The sequence below is a fragment of the Rousettus aegyptiacus genome, unplaced genomic scaffold (genome assembly GCF_014176215.1).
Source record: "Rousettus aegyptiacus isolate mRouAeg1 unplaced genomic scaffold, mRouAeg1.p scaffold_m13_p_16, whole genome shotgun sequence".
Taxonomy (NCBI): domain Eukaryota; kingdom Metazoa; phylum Chordata; class Mammalia; order Chiroptera; family Pteropodidae; genus Rousettus; species Rousettus aegyptiacus.
Genome location: NW_023416291.1, coordinates 48,376,344 through 48,384,213, shown reverse-complemented (window position 1 = coordinate 48,384,213; position 7,870 = coordinate 48,376,344). Strand labels below are relative to the sequence as shown.

Sequence of the window (7,870 nt, the reverse complement as noted above, 5' to 3'; positions counted from 1 at the left end):
TCCTTGCAGGTTAATGCATTACAGTCTCAGTCTCTCTCTCTCTCTCTCTCTCTCTCTCTCTCTCTCTCTCTCTCTCTCTCTCTCTTAGAAAACACAACACAAATTACATAGTTTGGAATAAGAAATTCCTTTAAAGAGACTATTACATGTTTGCTTCAATTTTCAGAGCTAGCGGATTATTTATCTTTTGATAACAAAAAGAAACACTTTGGTGCTATAGAATCTAACTGTTGATTTTATGAAACATCAGAGTTTTCTTTATGTTTTGGCATCTACTATAATAATGCTACAACTTTAATTTATATGTTAAAAAAAAAAGTTTCCCTCAGTGGTTTTTCTATTATATAATTTCAGTCAATAGGTATACTGTCATTATTGGTATTGAAAATAATAATTACTATATGCCAGGCATATGGCATACACTTTTTCATTACCTTTTAAATCTTCATAAAAACATCTTCAGGGTACATGCTGTGAGTGTGTGTATGTTTTTCCCCCCAGTAGGGAGGCTGGGATGTGGAAAGGTTACATGTCCTGCACAAGGGTGAACAGTGTTGAAGATCTGCCTGATTCTACAGTTTCTTTTTTAGACATTCCTCTCATCCTCATTGGGAAGGAAAGGTAATCTGGACAGAGAAATGTTCTTTTCCCATAATCTGGAAAATCTGATTAATTTTTGTTCTGCCTGGTTAGCAACAGAGAACACACAACTGTCTTCAATCCTAATATTTGTCATTTTTCACCCAGCAGTGACACCAAACGTTATGCTGGCCTTTTTCCTGCCCTTAACTTCTAATCTACCCTCGTTTATGGGTTGAGTGATTTAATCTGTTTTCTCAAGTGAACATTATAAAATTTGCTTTTTCTTCTTTTAATTCATTTTTGTATAACTACACCTTAAAATCTTAAAAACTAAAAAAACCCTTTAATTTTATGCAACTTATTAATGTAACCACCAACAACTGTAGCTATACACTGCCAGCAATCCAATTACCAAGTAAGAACTTAAAATATTTTTTTTCTTATTTCCTATGGGAATGACTAGATTTATCTAGAAAGAGTGCATTTATTAAAAAAAAAAAAACTTCATCAAAAAGGCTTAAAATTAGCCATATATTTATTAAAAGATTTAAGGGAAATTTTTAGAAATATAATTCTAAGGTTTGATTTTCTCAGGTCAAAATTGAACTAAATATTCTCTAAGGTGTTTAAGAGCTTATACAATCTATGGTAATTCTTCCTTGAAGCATTTCTAGTTACATTTTTTAATTTCACTACTTTTATTAATTTGCACCCCTTGCTTTAGATTTAAGATCTCCTCCTCGGTTGGAGATCCTCTCTCTTAAACCATAGTAAACCCTCAGATACTCAAACCTGCCCTTGTTCCCAACAGAACATTGTCTTTTAAAACACCATCATTATTATTTTAAAAGGACAGACCCTGTATAACTCTTTGAAATAGTCCAAATGTTTCCAGTAAGCAAACTATGATTTAACTATCTGAGTTTCATGAGCTGATCTCAAGAAGCCTTGTTCTTCTCATAAAATAAAAGAAATTTCATATGGATTCTCTTGCTGTTGGGACACGAAGCCCTCTAACTTTTCTAATTTTCTCCTCCCACTGGATTATAAAACAGGAATTCCTGCCACATGTTCTCAGGTTAAAAAGAAAATCAGAGAAGTTGGTAAAAGGATACAAACTTTCATCTATCAGATGAATAAGGTCTGAGAATCTAATGTAAAACATGGTGACTAAGTTGATAATACTGTATTGTATAATCGAAACCCGCTAAGAGAGTAAAACTTGAAATGCTCTTACTAAAAAAAAAAAAAAGATAAATATGTGAGGTGATGGATGTGTTAATTAACTAGATGAGAAGAACCCTTTCACAACGTATATCAAATCACCATAATGTACGCTTTACATCTGTTACCATTTTATATGTCTGTAATGTGTCAATAAAGCTTAAATTAAAAAAAAAATAGAACTAGAAACAAATTGGAATTGTCATTATATAGTGTTTATATCATCCCCTCTTGTTGAAAAGAGCACTATAAATGTAACTTCAATGAATTATTCACAGAGATATTTTGAACTGGCTTTATTACAAGGTTATGAACATAGTACAAATATAATTCAAATTAATTAGTAGCATGGGCACTTTTACCCCAATCGTGGAGGGGGGGAACAAAACAAAAAAAGAAAAACAAAACAAAACAAAAAAAGTGTGTCCAAAAGTCACAGGGGAAAAGTTCGAAATGTTTTTTAACACAATGCTACAACAAATTCTGACTTTTTTCTTAAGAAATACATAAGTAATTGTTGTTTTGCAAGAACCTGAATATTTCAAAGACTGAATGAGTCACCTACAATGCAATGCTTATTAGAACTCTATTGAGTGTAACCTTTTGCACTTTGTGTGAGTTTCTAAAAATTCATCTCTCTGTAAAGCCTAATTGAGCCTTATTTCTTTGGTTTGAATTCTGGAAGACACATAGCAAAGTAAGAAATTTAAGTCAGTAACCATTCTACCTACAGGAATATAATTAAATTTCCTATACTTTTTCTTTAAGCCACTAGCTCTCCAACTGACATTAAATCATTATATCTTAACTATAACTGGACATTTTGGTAGGTACTGAAAACACTTAGTGTGAATATATATCTTAAATTGCACATCAAGTGAATAAGTCTAAATAACAATAAGGCCTATTTTTCCTTAGGACAAGGCCATCGTAGAGATGGTTCTTCTGTTGTGCTTTTTAAAAATCAGACAAATGACTTATAAATCTATATAAATTCATATGTTAAACATATATATTTAGAATTAATACGAACAAACTTTTGATCTAGCCATGTTTATGTGTCCAGCCCAAGATTAAGGAAAACAAACAGCCAGACAGGCAATACATTAGGAGAAATGAAATAATGATTTAATAGATACTATAAATTGAATACTTTCCACGGGCCTAGCCTGTGCTACGCATTTTGCATATTTTTTGCATTACTCTTTACAAGAACTCTATAAAGTTCTTTCATCCATTTTACAAATGAATAAATTGAGATTTAGAGAATATTATTTATCAAAGCTAGAGTCAAACCCAGTCTGTTCACTGTAAAGACCACGTTCTTATACCATTTGTGGCCTTGACATTATTTTCCCCCCAAAATGCTAAGTGATTGACATAAAACTGAACGAGCAGTGTTCAGGATAACTTTAACTGAACTATCAACATTCTGTTCGGTAAATCATTTTTTTTTGAATAGCCTCTGGATTTGAGAATTCAGCCTTAACTACGATAGACTTAATTTTAAATGCACCATATTGGACCATAATTGCCTAGAATAACACATACTACACAGAATAGATTACCAACAACTAGAGATCAGTGGTCAGGAAGTGAACGTGTACATATTTAAAATCATGCTTTAAGCGATTAACCTAAAACTGTGCTTAAAATGTTAAGATGGAAAAGAAAAGCTAATGTCTGGAAAGAACGGCGAAATGACTCGTTGAAGTTACACAGACTCGTGGCTTAGTTGCTAGACCACCTTAAGAATAATCCGCAGCATAAAACAGTAAGTTCAAAGGAGGCATTATTTTCTGTTTGTAATATAGCGGCGTAGTTGTCAGAATAAATTTTTCCTCACTGAAAACACATACAACCCATACGAACGCTCACATAACAGTGATGGGGATTTACGCGGACCCTATGAAAGTTTCCGAATCAGATTCTTATGCGTCTTATTTGTGGAGAGAAAGGGTGAGAAGCCAGTCAGCAGAGATATTTGCCAGAAGCAAAGAACCAACTAAATGGATGGTGGAAAAAATAGAGAGGGGTTGAAAAGAAAGAATACTTAAGTGTTCGTGAGAAATGTTAAAAAGGCAAAAGGCAAAAAAAAAATCAAGAAAACCATTTTTTTTAACAGCTTCTATTACATAGTACAGTCTTTTGAAAAGTAGAACTGCTTGACCTTACAAAGACATGAGTATCAACTAGGATATTAGAAATCGAAGAGTCAGTTATTAAGTTAAAACTTTAAGCAGTCATTGAAAAAAGTTACTCTTAGAAATAAAATATTTAAGCGTCCAGCTAGATATTTTTAAACAAGTTAAATTATGCTATAACTTTCATTTACATATTTTATGGATCTCGATTTAATGTTTTCGTAGTTAAAAAAAAAAAAAGGTTACTGAATCCTGTGTTAAGCCACACATTTTCAAGTTTCCCCTCTCCTAGACAATGCTTAAATCAGAATCCTCAAACTTTAGAGAGGGGGTTCTCCACTCTGGGACATTCTGCTCCCCAGAGGGCATTTGGCCATGTCTGGAGATGGGGAAGGGTCGCTATTAGCATCTAGTGAGTAGAGATGAGGGATGTTATTAAACACGCTACAAAGAACAGGATTGCTTTTCACGAAAAAGAACTTAGCCGATCCAAAATGCCAACAGTGCTGAAGTTGAGAAACCCTACTTTTAAGTAACATGATATTCATCTCAGGAGCTTGTATTAAAAAGACAAGTTCTTAGGCATTGCTTCCAGGCATTATGATCGCAAGGCTAGAGATGGAATTCAAAAATGAGCACCGAGTTTTTTCCCTTAGGTCCATTCTCCCCACACACCTTCCTCAGGTAACATTTTAAGAGCAGAAACAGAGGCAGCCCCAACCCAATCCTGCAGACCCACATTCTGCATTTCTATAGGATCCCTTCTATGAAGCTTTAAATAAAATAAATACACCTGAAATATTTAAATACAGTGTCTGGCATACTGTTAGAGTCGGAGGTGACGGTGGTGATGATGGTAATGATGACAGTGTGAGTGGAGAGCAGCAAGGAGAGGCCGAAGACTGGGAATGATTTAATGAAAAGATTCCTAAAAAGAGATTAGATTCAATGTAGAATTGCCACAAATTGCCACAACCTTCTAGCTCAAAACACTCATAATTATCTCACAGTTCTGTAGGCGTGACTGTTTTCTGCTCAGGGTACCGCAAAGCTGAAGCCAACGTGTCAGCCCAGCTTGTCTGGAGGCTCCAGGGGAAAATCATTCCCAGGCTCATTCGACTTGTTGGCAAAGTTCAGCTTTTCACAGTGAGAGGACTGAAGTCCCTGTCCCTCGAAGGCCGTCAGAAGGGGGCCGCTCAGCTTCTAGAGGCCGCTCACATTCCTGGCTATGGAGCCCCCTCCATCCTCAAGTCAGCATTAGTTCACTGCAGCCTTCTCGTGCTTTGACTCTTTGACTTTCCCTTCTGTCCCCATCCAGAGGAAAGGCTCCTGCAATCAGGTTAGACCACCCAGATAACCTCCCTTTATTGAAGTCAACTGACCCATAAAATAACCTCCTCCTGCACGTTAAATCCATCTATTAGGCAGGGGTCAGGGAATCTTGAAGGACAGTGGAGGATTCTGCCCGCCACACAGAGCCACTGAGGTGACGAGCGTCGGGGGCGAGGGCAGCCCTGGTGGCATCAGAAAAGGGCAGGCAGCAGGTGTGCTGGTGAATGTATAAATAAATCTGTGGAGGATGTCCACAGACACTTATTCTCTTCTTCCAGTGGGAGAGAGTTGAACAGGAAAAAATGGAAAGAAACGTTTCTGGACAGTGCTGAGCTGCCAGCAGGAGGCAGAGGTGCCTCAGAAGAGACTCCACTACAAGGGCAGAGCAGTCAAGGACTGGAAGTTTCCTGACAAATGCAGAGAGGAGGAGGGAGGAGCCTCTGCCTCGCAGGGCTGCCCAGAAATGAGCCTTCTCAACGGAGAGCCAGGTTACCACCAAGCTCGGGCAAACACCTGGAGGAAAAACTTGCTAACTTATTGTCTCCTTTTCACTGTAACATAAATACAAAGTAAAGAGGACCCCACATCCTTTGAGCTTCAGGACTTTAAACAGGGGGATGAGAGCAACAGATTAATTTTTCCAGGGAGTGTGAAATGACGCAGTCTCATCATGTTCCGTGGGGCCGCGAGGCAGATGCTGCGGTTGCTTGGCAACGGTGAAGCCTCTCTCGAGTGATTCATGGTAATGATGTTTAAACAATATAGAATGGAAGGGGAGGGATTTTATCTTCCCCCTCACTTTATTATAGAAAGAGATGGTGAAGTATGAGACCTGCAAAGTCGACGGGCGACACCTCACTTGTCACATGTGTCGCAGGTTCACTGGCCCTGCTCCTTGCCCTTCACACCTCTCACTCCGGTGCACTGGCCTCACAGCCAGGTCAGAGGGAGGACGTTAAGTCTTGCCTGAACGTCAGGGACTGACGTCTACGGTGCGCTGTTCCACTCTGTGTTTAAGTTGATGCCTCGCTTTTGTTTACTGCGTAATAATTTTTTTAAATGGCAACATTAAAAAACCCCGTGCTTGAGTTTCAGCTAAAAAAATTCGGTGCATTTAAAGAATACAAGTTATTATGGTTTTACATGCAATAATCTCCTTTTTCCCTGGGCTCGAATTTCTGCCAAGATACTCTTGAAGAGGTTTTAAGACATTTCACCTAATGTCTTGAAGAAAAGGCTATCATTTGAGAATTAATCAGTGGGAAAGAGCAAGACAATTTTACATGTGTGTTTCCCATAAGCTATGTTCATAAATACATTTATAATAAAATTAAACACAAAGCCATGAATGGTGACTTGTAAGCCCTACAGAACAGGTTGAGTCATTATTCACAAGAAGAATCACACCTGGTTTTTGCCACTTTGCCTTAAATCTGAAATTAGTTTTGAATTTGCTTAAGTTGGTTCAAGATTTTATATATAAAGCATAATAAAATAGATGTCTTTGGTATCTATCCAAGATTCCACAGTTGGTTAGGTGTGACCCCCAAGAAAAACATTATGGTAGGAAATAAAGCTGATACTGACTAATGCAAATTAGACAATGTTTAGTAGTTTCAGTGAAGTGTTCACCATGTGTTAGGTATTCTGGTAAGTCCTCATTTAATTTTCTCAATTTGACAAGACAGTTAATATTAATTCCACTTTTTAAAGGAGGAAATTGAGCTTCAAAAATGACGTGCTATCTTAGCCTTGTCTAGCAGGAGATTTGAAATTTGTCTCCGAAGTCACGTTTGTGCGACTTGTTTGTTCGAAAGCCTTCAACGGATTCCCCTTTCACTCAATAATAACCCAAATCATAACTATTTCCTACAAGGCAGGTCCTGAGCTGGCTTTTGCTTCATCTTTACCATTTATTTTTCAGACTCACTCAATTCCAGCCACTCCCGAGCAAACTACTGACTTTTAGCTTCTGTATTGATCTTTTCTCTTCCTGAATTCTCTTCCCCAAAATCAGCATGGCTTACTTATTTACTTCTTTCATATTTGTACTTGAGTGTCACCTTATCAGACAAGTCTTTAGTCATTCTTCTCTTTCTTCGCTTTCTGTTTCCTCGTAGTATTTATTTATGTATTTGTTTACTTATTTGTTGTCTCTGTGCCTCCCTTTCCTTTCTGCATAAAAATAGGTTTTTGTTTTGTTCAGTGCTATGTCTCTAGTACTTAGAACAAAGGCTGTCATGTAGCAGTCATTACCATTTGTTTCAAGGATATATGAATTATTAACATTTACACATCAAAGGAGAACATACATTATCTGACTGGGCTCTGATAGTCTCAAATTCAGTTCAGGAATGTTTCAGAGGAATTTGCTGCCAACCCTCAGTTCAGCAAGGGCTTTATAGAGCAGATACCATTTTCAGGGACAGGTTAAAAGGCTTGATTCACTGATTTTAAGATATCAACAAGGTCTATGGCCATGCCACCTTGAACGTGCCTGATCCTGTTTGATCTCGGAAGCTAAGCAGGGTTGGGTCTGGTGAGTACTTTAATGGGAGACCACCTAGAAATACCAGGTGCTGTAGGCA

The 7,870-nt window shown here is 37.4% G+C and overlaps 1 pseudogene; it reads left to right on the top strand.

The window, feature by feature from the left end:
* Window positions 1–7,751: 7,751 nt before the first annotated feature.
* On the top strand, window positions 7,752–7,870 carry LOC118612570 (annotated as a pseudogene).